Raw genomic sequence first — 13,409 nt, 5'->3', positions numbered from 1 at the left:
TTCATGTATTTCAGGATGTTGTGTTTCCCTGGAAATAATCTGAATGAATGTAAACATAACAGTTTTGAAAACATAGCTGTCCAAAAAAGTGGTCTCCTGGCACAACTTACACCGGGTGTGAGGTAAGTTGAGCCGCAGGACAGGGTAAGTTCAGCCGCCTACACATTTCTGTGCTGAATTAAACATTACCACTATGTTTTTAAAACCAAGTCTATCTTTATTTCCCAAACACAATTCAACACAATCACAATTGTTTTATTGTCTTTTAATCATTTCATTTTAAGTATATTTTAACACAGGCTTAACACCTAACAAACAATGTACTTTTTGTAACACCTTTAAAGAGTGACTGCCTTCAAAAAGCAACAAATCCCTTTGAAAATGCCCTATGTGGCATTGATTTGAGTCAGTAACAGTTATTCTAGTCTCAAAATGTACTACAAAGGATAAATAGCATAACTTGGGTCATAAAGTCAGTCTGGTCTAAAACGGAGTTTGGAACATCCATGTGTCAAAACGGGTAAATGAAGGTTGGGTTTTTATTTGACAATGACCATTTGCCCACTAACATGAATAGCTGTGGTGATTGCTCTCTCTCAAATAGCATAGAGAGTGAGACAGACGTGCTCAGCAGGTCCGACTTTATTTACCTGAGAAATACTGCACCAAACACCTTACAGTAGGTTGATGTAAAATTGCGCAACCAAAAGATCCTCGGCAAAAACGTCACAATATATTACAGATTTTTTGAGTTATCTTAGATTCATTCTGGGGATTTTGAAGAAGTGAAACAGGCTTCCACGTCTACAGCGTATCATGGGGTACAAACATCATTAACGAAATGTGGAATCAGTCAGGAAATACACATTCAAGACTGAAATCTTGTTTTTCGAATGAGCAACAGAAAAACACATGCCAATCGGAATGCTCAGTGGCTCTTTAACATAGGCCAGGCCCTGTTGTTACCTCATATCCCAGTGATAATGCCTTGCATTGGGAAGAATGCACTTCAATTTGCTCAACTTGCCATTGGCTCAACCATTGGTTCAACTTAACCCATGGCCATTGGCTCAACTTTCCCCAACGCAAACATTTTGTCTATAGTTGCCCACACAGTTACAAGGTTGCACTATCATGCTAGGTTTAGGACCTCATATTGAAGCTTATAGAGACCCCAAATGATGTATAGAACAATCTTAAAATTATCTCTAACACAATAAATTCATTTGAGTTGGTGAAAATCTGTTTTTTGTTCCTTCACAAACTCCATGAAAGGAAGATCTCTTCCTAAACATTTGGTTAAATAATTAATTTTGTGCATGGTTTCCCAGAAACGTACTATTTTGGCTCAAATGAACCCCCTCTCCCCCAATGTAAGGTGAGAACCTAGCTGTAACTGCTTCAAAATACATTTTTTTTATTTAACCTTTATTTAAGTGCTTCAAAAGAAACACAACTGTGTGAGATTATAACAGCAGTTAAACTGTGCCAAGACTACTTCAGCACGTTGTCTCTCATTGATTACATGGTTACAGAAATGGACATTGTATTGCTAATGCAGCCAGCGAGTGCGGCAGGTAACCAATAAATGATTGACACAGCAAGATGCAGAAATGAACAATGGGAAACGGCGGGCTGCCAAAGGCAACCCACACAAACGAGTGGCTGGAGATGCTATTAAATAAAGAGTGAATCACTTAAAATGAGTGAGTGCTTGACATTTTTTGACAAATGTATTTAGCGTCTCTCCTTACAGTACCCTCTGCCATCAACGATGCCATCTGTGACTCACAGCACATTACATTATAATGATGGTTAAAGAGCACAAGCTTCAGAACATGAACTTTTCCTCATGACAATAGCAGTAAAATCAGATTAAAAAAAGATAAAACTACACCTTACGGTACAGTAGGAACTGTGAAGAGACACACACACACACACACACACACACACACACACACACACACACACACACACACACACACACACACACACAGGCACAGACACACGCATACACACACACACACACACACACACACACACACACACACATGATAACATACGCATTATACACACAAGTACACATAATTTTGTGTTGTAGATACAGTATGTGGTAGTAGAAGAGTGTTGTGAAATCTGTTGTGAAGTGTAATGTAATGTTTTTATTTGTATATAACTACCTTAATTTTGCTGTACCCCGGAAGAGAAGCTGCTGCCTTGGCAGGAAATAATGGTGATCCATTATAAACCCCAGGAAGAGTAGCTGCTGCCTTGGCAGGAACTAATGGTGATCCATAATAAACCCCAGGAAGAGAAGATGCTGCCTTGGCAGGAACTAATGGTGATCCATAATAAACCCCAGGAAGAGAAGATGCTGCCTTGGCAGGAACTAATGGGGATCCATAATAAACCCCAGGAAGAGTAGCTGCTGCCTTGGCAGGAACTAATGGGGATCCATAATAAACCCCAGGAAGAGCAGCTGCTGCCTTGGCAGGAACTAATGGGGATCCATAACAAACCCCAGGAAGAGTAGCTGCTGCCTTGGCAGGAACTAATGGGGATCCATAATAAACCCCAGGAAGAGAAGATGCTGCCTTGGCAGGAACTAATGGTGATCCATAATAAACCCCAGGAAGAGTAGCTGCTGCCTTGGCAGGAACTAATGGGGATCCATAACAAACCCCAGGAAGAGTAGCTGCTGCCTTGGCAGGAACTAATGGGGATCCATAATAAACCCCAGGAAGAGTAGCTGCTGCCTTGGCAGGAACTAATGGGGATCCATAATAAACCCCAGGAAGAGTAGCTGCTGCCTTGGCAGGAACTAATGGGGATCCATAATAAACCCCAGGAAGAGTAGCTGCTGCCTTGGCAGGAACTAATGGGGATCCATAATAAATATAAACACAAATCAGATCAGATCAATGCAGCAATGCCTCCCCAGTGCTCAACAAGATGCCTCTATGGTGATTTTTAACAGCAAATAATGAGAACATTTGGCCACCATGTGACTATCTCTGTGTCCTGATATTTTACATAGTATAGTTTGTTTTATTGAGAATCTTTTATTTTAGCTTCAAGTTCAAAATCTCAGACTGCCAAGTGAAAGGTGAAATGATCGGTAGAGCAAAAATAATCAACCTGTGCCTCTCAATTCCTTGTAGACTTTGTGCTAATTCCCCAAAGCCAGCAGTTTGACAACCACAGGCCCTCCTATTAAATGTTCAGTGTATTAAAAAACAGACATCTAATTATCATTCTCTCAATGGGAATGTCTTGGACTAGCATGCTGTTAATTTGTCTGTCAAACGATATCAACAAACCCCCTTTTGATGTCAAACTGCAGAATAAAGGAACTTTATGGGGCGATAAACACTTGACTGTTTATGGAATGTCTCTAACACTATAGCAGCTCCCAGATAATTGCTTCTATCTGTTTTACGGGAACAAAAGAAACGTCACTTGACTCACACCTTGTTACACCTTGTGACTCAGAACTTCATTTTGAGATATCTGAAAACATGAGGCCAACAAGTTTGAAAATTGGGTGTAAAAGCAGGAATAAGGGCTTGAATTGAAAGGGTAATTCAAAAGGATACCCTTTGAAAGAAAATACCATTTGTGGCAGTAACTACACAGTGGAATAAAATTGCTACCTACATGAAAACCACATTTGATGAAAAAGTTTTTTTTTCAATTCAAAATCTTGTATCTAGGGACGCTGCTTTGGGAGCCATCACACACCTCCACTCAAAACTAAAATCTCAAATCTTGAGTAAACACTGCAAGCAGGGCAGACAAAAGCACTGGTGGCAAAACGAGGGAGGGCATACATACAGCCGGTCCTTTTTCGATTCCTACCTCTTTTATAAACATGAATTCAAGCCCTGCATCAGCATGATGCTTAGTGAACCAGTTAAGCACTCGACGGCCATCAGAGCTGCATCTCTGATTCCACCGAGATGGGAGCTAGATCCATGCCTAGAGTGTTAAGAGTCTTGGGCTGCGATCCCAAATGGCACCCTAACTCCTATATAAAGAGGGTCCTGGTCAAAAGTAGTGCACTAAATAGAGACTATGGTGCCATTTGGGACGCACCCTTGCTTTCCACTGCTAATCTTGGCAGTGGTGCTTGACTTACTGTAGTAATGCTGCTTAACATGGCAGAGTCCACACAGACACAGTCCATTCATTCATACAGAGTCTGTCAACAGCTGGCTCTAAGGCCTCTTTACACAGGCTGTGTGTCCCAAATGGCATAATTTCCCCTATATAGTGCACTGCTTTTGACCAGAAGTAGTGCACTTCATGGGGAATAGGGTGCCATTTGGGACAGCCGCAGCAGTGACTGGATGCACAGAAACAAGAGGTGCAGCCAGAAATCCACTTTCACCGTCACAGACAGTCCTCATTTGTCAAAGACTACACCTCACAGTCTCACATCCTTACTGTCACAGTAAGCTTGATGGCTTCCACACACACACCGCAAGGCCGACTAGATATTCATTGGCCCCTCTGACCTTATCCTCCTCGGATAATCATAGTGGCAAGCCAACGGAAAGACATTATAAGGAAACTACTCTTGACAATTATTTGTGGCATTTGTCTAACCTTTCACAGAAAGATGCGAAAGATACTGGAGATGCTGCCTGCCTAGTTCAGCTAGATGGCCGCTCAGATGACTCACACACTGTCTATCGACCCTTTGACAGTCAACAATTAAGAATATGTAGAACAAAATGTCAGTCTTGATTTTTGGTTCAGAAACACACATTTAACATGCCGTAATGAAATTTGCTAAACTGAAAAGAGAAGTAACTGAAACCTTTAGATTTGAAGTATACATGTAATGTGAGTATACATTCTGTTAATCAGAGGTTCTCAACCTGGGGGGGTACTTGGCCTATCCGCAGGGGGTACTTAGGAAGACTCAACATAGACCTGTTTGTAAAATGCAAATGAGGTGGTATCCTGGGAAGTGCAAAATGCAATCGTGAGTAGGGCTGCACAATTAATCGAATTCACATCGAAATTGCAATATTCACGGGCAATGTACATATCACAAGAGATATTCATTTCGCATTATTTTGAAACGCCACGTCCGTTTTTATAGTTTACTCTGTCTGCGTTTAACGTCCATTTTTACAGTTTACTCTGTCTGCGTGTAACGTCCATTTTTACAGTTTACTCTGTCTGCGTGTAACGTCCATTTTTACAGTTTACTCTGCGTGTAACGTCAGTTTTTACAGTTTACTCTGTCTGCGTGTAACATCCATTTTTACAGTTTACTCTGTCTGCGTGTAACGTCAGTTTTTACAGTTTACTCTGCGTGTAACGTCAGTTTTTACAGTTTACTCTGTCTGCGTGTAACATCCATTTTTACAGTTTATTCTGTCTGCGTGTAACGTCCGTTTTTACAGTTTACTCTGCGTGTAACGTCAGTTTTTACAGTTTACTCTGTCTGCGTGTAACATCCATTTTTACAGTTTACTCTGTCTGCGTGTAACGTCCGTTTTTACAGTTTACTCTGTCTGCGTGTAACATCCATTTTTACAGTTTACTCTGTCTGCGTGTAACATCCATTTTTACAGTTTACTCTGTCTGCGTGTAACGTCCGTTTTTACAGTTTACTCTGTCTGCGTGTAACGTCCATTTATACAGTTTATTCTGTCTGCGTGTAACGTCCGTTTTTATAGTTTACTCTGTCTGCGTGTAATGTCCGTTTTTACAGTTTACTCTGTCTGCGTGTAACATCCATTTTTACAGTTTACTCTGTCTGCGTGTAACGTCCGTTTTTATAGTTTACTCTGTCTGCGTGTAATGTCCGTTTTTATAGTTTACTCTGTCTGCGTGTAACATCCATTTTTACAGTTTACTCTGTCTGCGTGTAATGTCCGTTTTTATAGTTTACTCTGTCTGCGTGTAACGTCCATTTTTACAGTTTACTCTGTCTGCGTGTAACATCCATTTTTACAGTTTACTCTGTCTGCGTGTAACGTCCATTTTTACAGTTTACTCTGTCTGCGTGTAATGTCCGTTTTTACAGTTTACTCTGTCTGCGTGTAACGTCCATTTTTACAGTTTACTCTGTCTGCGTGTAACGTCCGTTTTTATAGTTTACTCTGTTTGTCGTGTCTCTCTCCCTCTTTCCTCTTGTGGCTGCTTCCCATACACACAAAGCCCCGCCCCCTGTCACTCAAGCAGCGCAGTTCCTCCTCCACGCTGTTAGATTCACTATACACTGAGTGTGTATGACATAGGCTTCCATGATATAGACTGACCAGGTGAATCCAGGTGAAAGCTATGATCCCTTATTGATGTCACTTGTTAAATCCACTTCAATTAGTGTAAATGACAGGTTAAAGAAGGATTTAAGACATGGATTGTGTATGTGTGCCATTCAGAGGGTGCCAGGCACACCGGTTTAAATGTGTCAAGAACTGCAACGCTGCTGTGTTTTTCACACTAAACATTTTGCCGTGTGTATCAAGAATGGTCCACCACCCAAAGGACATCCAGCCAACTTGACACAATTGTGGGAAGCATTGGAGTCAACATGGACCTGCATCCCTGTGGAACGCTTTAGACACCTTGTAGAGTCCATGCCCCCGACGAAATGAGGCTGTTCTGAGGGCAAAAGGGGGTATAACTCACTATTACGAAGGTGTTCTTAATGATTTGTAATCTCAGTGTACGTTTGCATGCTGTTCTGTTAGGTCAAATGCAGTCAACAGACTGTTCCAAACAAAAACAATGCTGCCTTCCACTTTGCTTCTTAATATAAATCATTTTGTTTCTAGGATTCCAACATCTATATTGGAAGTCAAATCGCAATTGCAATATTTTAGATTTTTTTTTTTTTTTTTTTGGGGGGGGGGGGGTACAGTAAACCAAAAAGTTTGAGAACCACTGTTCATTTTGGAGAATGGAAAGAAACACGAATAGTTGACTGATTACACCATTTCAGTCTAGTAAGGAATTAGGGCTCAGACACACCAATAGTGTTTGCTGGCTGAGAGTACTAAGCACCTCTGAACGCAATTTGCGAACGGAGTGCTCACCGATTTTACACGTAGAATCACCTGAAAATGTCGGCAGTCAGACAGCGGGTGGTCCCTAAAACACAGCGCGCTGAATGATCGGCAGACGAACGCTAGAATCAGTGCTATGTGTGTGAGCCTTTAACATTCTAGTCAAGGAGCAACTAAGTATCCAGGAGTCCAGGTGAAGGGCACGTATCAAGGACCTTAGAAAATCTTCCATTTAACGATCTCGTGTTTATCATTGACTGACACTACACCTAATCGAACTGTTTATGTAGGAGATTAATAATCATAGGCTAAGAGACAGCATTAGGACACAATTATAACAGAAAACATAACTTGTAATGTAATACTTGTGATACTGCTGTATTAAAGGTTTTAATGATCTGTTATTGATTTTTGGTATGTGAATTCAGATGAATTCATTTAGTTAACCTTACTCTTAGTAAAAAATGTAGTTTCATCACGACGCAACACCCCTCACAGTGACCCCTGATGATGAGCCACACGCCGTCTCCAGCCAACAGAAACCAGCGCTGCTGCTGCACAGTAATGAGTAGCTGTTTGGCCACAGGCCCCTTAGATGAGCCATGGTGCTGTCACTCTCACCACCCCAGGACACAAGCTGTTCTACAGAATTAGGAAAACTACAGCAACTACTACTAGCTACTACAGCAATGTGTGAACTACTATTTAGATATGAGGACTACAGCAATGGATGTGTTTTGTTTTGTGTTACATGTGTGCCCTCTGCAGTTTATTCAACAATAATAGCCTATCTCAAAGTTTGACATTCTTGACTCCTGTCAACCTAACATTGTTGAAGTAGGTTGCTTCTTTTTGGAATCTAACTGTATTTATCCACCGAAGTGAAGGTTATTATAGGCTAACCTACTGCAACTGTATTTGCAGTAGATGTGGGCTATACCTCAGGATAACCTTAAAAGCATGGGTAAGAAGCCAAGTTTCTAGTATTTGTGTGTAGGCTAACATACTTTATGTGTAGACCAGTGAAATAAGGTCTTACATTCTTGCTCGGGCTATTTATCTACAGTAGGGCTCCACATCCACAACATTGCCAATCTTAAAAACATTGCAGATATTACTGTATACGAAATATGTAAAATAGGTTACTCACGTCAAAACATAATGTCGTCGTTTTACCCCGCGGAGGATGTTGTCATGCTTTACTTCTCTGCAAACGCATCTAATGAAACCGTCGAGTGCTCGCTTTACAGTAGCCCTACAACTCTGCTACAGTCAGTCTTCAGCTCGTGAATTCTTTGCTGCCGAAGATGCGCCGACCGACCTGTCCCGAGTGTCTAGGGGTTCTGTTCCCTCTCAGAAGAAGGAATTCTAGAAATATACAATATATGAAACCTTAATACAACAGTTGCATCACTACATGTATGGAGGTGCTGCGTATTATCTCGCTCTCCTCCCTTCGACTGCGAGGAGACTGAAGGCAGCGCGTGGACCAGTGATGCTTAACGCGCCCAGATTGGAGAATATGGTAACTGTCTATCTCATCCTATATTGCTAACAGTTTCCATAAACCACCTGTGTAAACTATAAAGCATTATGAATACATTTACAGCGACTATTATATTGAACATATTACAAGGCTTGCTTGCTTTAATTATCTTTTTCAATAAACATTTTAATTAATACATAATTGATAAATTATGTATTAAATAATTAATAAATGTAGGCCTATTCATTTCAAAACATTTTTAATATTGTGTGCCAACAATGAGTCATTTTGCATTCCAACATTGTAAACCTTGTTGCATGATGAAAGGCTTGGGGACTTTAATTATAAGGGGAAACATGCATTAATGATATAATTCCAGACATTTGTATTTGAATTTCTATTTCTATTTATCAGGGATCCCTATTAGCAGCAGCTACTCTTCCTGGGGTCCAAACACATTAAGGCTCTTACATTAGATATAAAACTGTACATCATATAACATTATTACACCACTACATATCTACAGTACAAAATGTATAATACCACCATACAACAATATTACAATGTACGTGTGTGTATAGTGTGTGTGTGTATGCATGTTGTCTGTGCCTATGTTTGTGTTGCTTCACAGTCCCTGCTGTTCTATAAGGTGTATTTTTACCAGTTTTTTAAATCTGACTCTACTGCTTGCATCAGTTACCTGATGTGGAATAGAGTTCCATCTAGTCATGGCTCTATTTAGTACTGTGCGCCTCCAGAGGTTTGTTCTGGACCTGGGGATTGTGAAGAGACCTCTCGTGACATGTCTTGTGGGGTATGCGTTGGTGTCCGAGCTATGTGCTAGCAGCTTAAACAGACAGCTCGGCATTCACGAGCTGTCTGTAAGAATGTGTTCTTAACTGACTTGCCTAGTTAAATAAAGGATAAATATATATTCTTTTTTTAAATAAAAAATTCAGCTTGTCAAAACATTTTACAAAAACTTTGAGCCAGGAGAGATTGACATGCATATCATTTTCCTAAGTCCCTTTTTGTGGCACCTGACCACACGACTGAACAATAGTCCAGGTGTGACAAAACTAGGGCCTGTAGGACCTGCCTTGTTGATAGTGTTGTTAAGAAGGCAGAGCAGCACTTTATTATGGATAGACTTCTCAACTTAGCTACTACTGTATCAATATGTTTTGACCATGACAGTTTACAATCCAGGGTTACTCCAAGCCATTTAGTCACCTCAACTTGCTCAATTTCCACATTATTCATTACAAGATTTACAAGAGGTTTAGGGTTTAGTGAATGATTTGTCCCAAATGCAATGCTTTTAGTTTTAGAAATATTTAGGTCTAACTTATTCCTTGCCACCCACTCTGAAACTAACTGCAGCTCTTTGTTAAGGGTTGCAGTCATTTCAGTTGCTGTAGTAGCTGACATGGATAGTGTTGAGTCATCCGCATACATAGACACACTGGCTTTACTCAAAGACAGTTGCATGTCATTAGTAAAGATTGAAAAAAGTAAGGGGCCTAGACAGCTGCCCTGGGGAATTCCTGATTCCAACCTGGATTATGTTGGAGAGGCTTCCATTAAAGCACACACTCTGTGTTCTGTTAGACAGGTAACTCTTTATCCACAATATAGCAGGGGGTCTAAAGCCATAACACATATGTTTTTCTAGCAGCAGACAAGAGGTCAAGCCAGAGTTGGCCCTGGGTCTAAGGTAAGGTTGCTGTCTCCCTGGGCACATGTGTATTCAACACCCGGTTGCATGCGCTTTCTTCTCATATTTATGCACACATCAAATATATATATTTTTTAACCTTTATTCAACTAGGCAAGTCAGTTAAGAACAAATTCTTATTTTCAATGACGGCCTAGGAACAGTGGGTTAACTGCCTTGTTCAGGGGCGGAACGACAGATTTTTACCTTGTCAGCTCGGGGATTAAATCTTGCAACCATGCAGTTACTAGTCTAATGCTCTAACCACTAGGCTACCTGCCGTCACTATGATCGATAATGTCAAAAGCCACACCAAAATCTACCAAACAGCTCACAATATTTTTGTCATCAATTTCTCTCTGCCAATCATCAGTAATTTGTGTAAGTGCTGTGCTTGTTGAATGCCCTTCCCTATAAGCGTGCTGAAAGTCTGTTGTCAATTTGTTTACTGTAAAATAGCATTGTATCTGGTCAAACACCATTTTTCCCAAAAGTTTACTTAGGGTTGGTACAGACTGATTGGTTGGCTATTTGAGCCAGAAAAGGGGGGTTTACTATTCTTAGGTAGCGGAATGACTTTAGCTACCCTCCAGGCCTGAGGGCACACACTTTCTAGTGGGCTTAAATTTAAGACATAGCAAAATAGCAGTGGCAAAATCATCAGCTATTATCTTCAGTAATTTTCCATCCAAGTTGTCAGACCCTGGTGGCTTGTCATTGTTGATAGACAACAATCAATTTTCACCTCTTCCACACTCACTTTATAGAATTCAAAAGTACAGTGCTTGCCTTTCATAATTTGGTCAGATATAATTGGATGTGTAGTGTCAGTGTCTGTTTCTGGCATGTAATGCCTAAGTTTGCTATCTTGCCAATGACAATTAAAGTAGTTATTAGTGGGTTTTGTGATGAATGAGCCATCTGATTCAATGAATGATGGAGCCGAGTTTGCCTTTTTGGCCAAAATGTAATTTAAGGTGCTCCAAAGCATTTTACTGTCATTCTTTATAGAATTTATGTTTGTTTCATAATGTAGTTTCTTCTTCTTTTTATTTAGTTTAGTCACATGATTTCTCAATTTGCAATACGTTTGCCAGTCAGTTGTGCTGCCATACCTTTTGCCTCATCCCTCTCAACCACATCCTTTTTCAATTCCTCATTAATCCGAAGGGGATTTAACAGTTTTTACAGTTATTTTCTTAATTGGTGCATGCTTATTAGTAACTGGAATAAGCAATTTCATAAATGTGTTAAGTGCAGCATCTGGTTGCTCCTTATTACACACAACAGACCAGCAAATATTCTTTACGTCATCAACATAAGAATTACTACAACACTTCTTGTATGACTTCTTATACACTATATGAGGCCCAGCTTTTGGAACTTTGGTTTTCCTAGATATGGATACTAAATTGTGATCACTACAACCTATGGATTTGGATACTGCTTTAAAGCACATTCCTGCAGCATTAGTAAAGATGTGATCAATACATGTTGATGATTTTGACTTCATTATTCAGCCCCCCCCCCCCAGACCCCAACAATGAATTTAAGAACATTTCACTGCTTCCTCATCATACCCAAAACACTGTACCTTATAAAGTATGCTATTTCTTGGACATTGTATGAGCCATGGGAGGATGAACTGCACCTCTATTCTCCTCAGATGAGTCAAATATGAAACAGATTTGCCCCCGTGGGCTCAGTTTGTTCCTGTGTCAGCCACAGTGCTCTCAGTCTCAGGTCAGGTCTGTCCAAGAGCACAGAGGTCGGTGAGAAATCACCATGAGCCAGTCAGACAATTAGTGGTGTGACACATCCTGCCACATCAGACCGCCAAACACCCCCTGATGAATCACAGGGGCCTGACCAAAAATAGCCACTAAAGCCATCGCAACAGCCGGCATCATGGAATACCTTATGCCTCCCAAATTCTCTTTATAGTGCATATAGTGCACTAGTTTTGACCAGGGCCCTTATATAGGGAAATGGGGCCACTTAGCACACAAACCCTGTGTCATCCAGTTTATGGACCACTTTCACATCCTATGTCCTGGTTGCCTGTCGACAAAACAAAATACGGTAGACAAGGTGGGATCATTTTGTTTCTGTAAAATTAATTATGTGAGAAATATCGGTGGAAACGCTTTTATGAGCAAATATTGAAATAATATCCATCATATTGAAGTGAACTTGGAGTCATGCAATGACATGTTGTTTGGTCCTCCTACTGCGACTCGGGAAACTATGCAGTTTATTAGGCTAAAGATGAAATAAGTTATGATAAACTTCACATGTAGTGAAAGTGCAAGGTGATGAGCTTGATGCTCCTTTCCAATAAATATTGACGGTCTTATTATGGTGACTTAATGATCGATGCTTGGCTGCCATTTGACAACTAAATATTATCTTGCTCTTTTGTCCATAATAGTCTCGTGTAGGCAATACCTGCAAATCAAATCAAATCAATCAAATCAAATCTATTTTTATATAGCCCTTCGTACATCAGCTGATATCTCAAAGTGCTGTACAGAAACCCAGCCTAAAACCCCAAACAGCAAGCAAAGCATGTGAAAGAAGCACGGTGGCTAGGAAAAACTCCCTAGGAAAAACTCCCTAGAAAAGGCCAAAAACCTAGGAAGAAACCTAGAGAGGAACCAGGCTATGAGGGATGGCCAGTCCTCTTCTGGCTGTGCAGGGTGGATATTATAACAGAACATGGTCAAGATGTTAAAATGTTAAAATGTTCATAAATGACCAGCATGGTCAAATAATAATAATCATAGTAGTTGTCGAGGGTGCTACAAGCACGTCCGGTGAACAGGTCAGGGTTCCATAGCCGCAGGCAGAACAGTTGAAACTGGAGCAGCAGCATGGCCAGGTGGACTGGGGACAGCAAGGAGTCATCATACCAGGTAGTCCTGAGGCATGGTCCTAGGGCTCAGGTCCTCCGAGAGAAAGACAGAAAGAGAGAAAGAGAGAATTAGAGAGAGCATATTTAAATTCACACAGGACACCGGATAAGACAAGAGAAATACTCCAGATGTAACAGACTGACCCTAGCCCCCCGACACATAAACTACTGCAGCATAAATACTGGAGGCTGAGACAGGAGGGATCAGAAGACACTGTGGCCCTATCCGATGATACCCCCGGACAGGGCCAAACAGGCAGGATA

General features: G+C 40.8%; 1 protein-coding gene across 3 annotated transcripts in view; it reads right to left on the bottom strand.

Annotated features, from left to right (window-relative positions):
* The window catches only part of mgat4c (mgat4 family member C), a 207,065-nt gene extending 198,529 nt beyond the window's left edge, over positions 1-8,536 (bottom strand). For all 3 annotated transcript variants that reach the window (XM_014125695.2, XM_045688449.1, XM_014125692.2), the window contains exon 1: positions 8,179-8,536. The gene's annotated coding sequence lies outside the window, so the exon portion shown is untranslated. The remainder of the gene's footprint in view (positions 1-8,178) is intronic.
* Positions 8,537-13,409: the final 4,873 nt, after the last annotated feature.

This window comes from Salmo salar, chromosome ssa10 (assembly GCF_905237065.1).
Source record: "Salmo salar chromosome ssa10, Ssal_v3.1, whole genome shotgun sequence".
In the NCBI taxonomy this organism is placed as follows: Eukaryota; Metazoa; Chordata; class Actinopteri; order Salmoniformes; family Salmonidae; genus Salmo; species Salmo salar.
The sequence above is the reverse complement of the archived record's forward strand: the minus strand, read 5'-3'. Positions and strand labels throughout refer to the sequence as shown.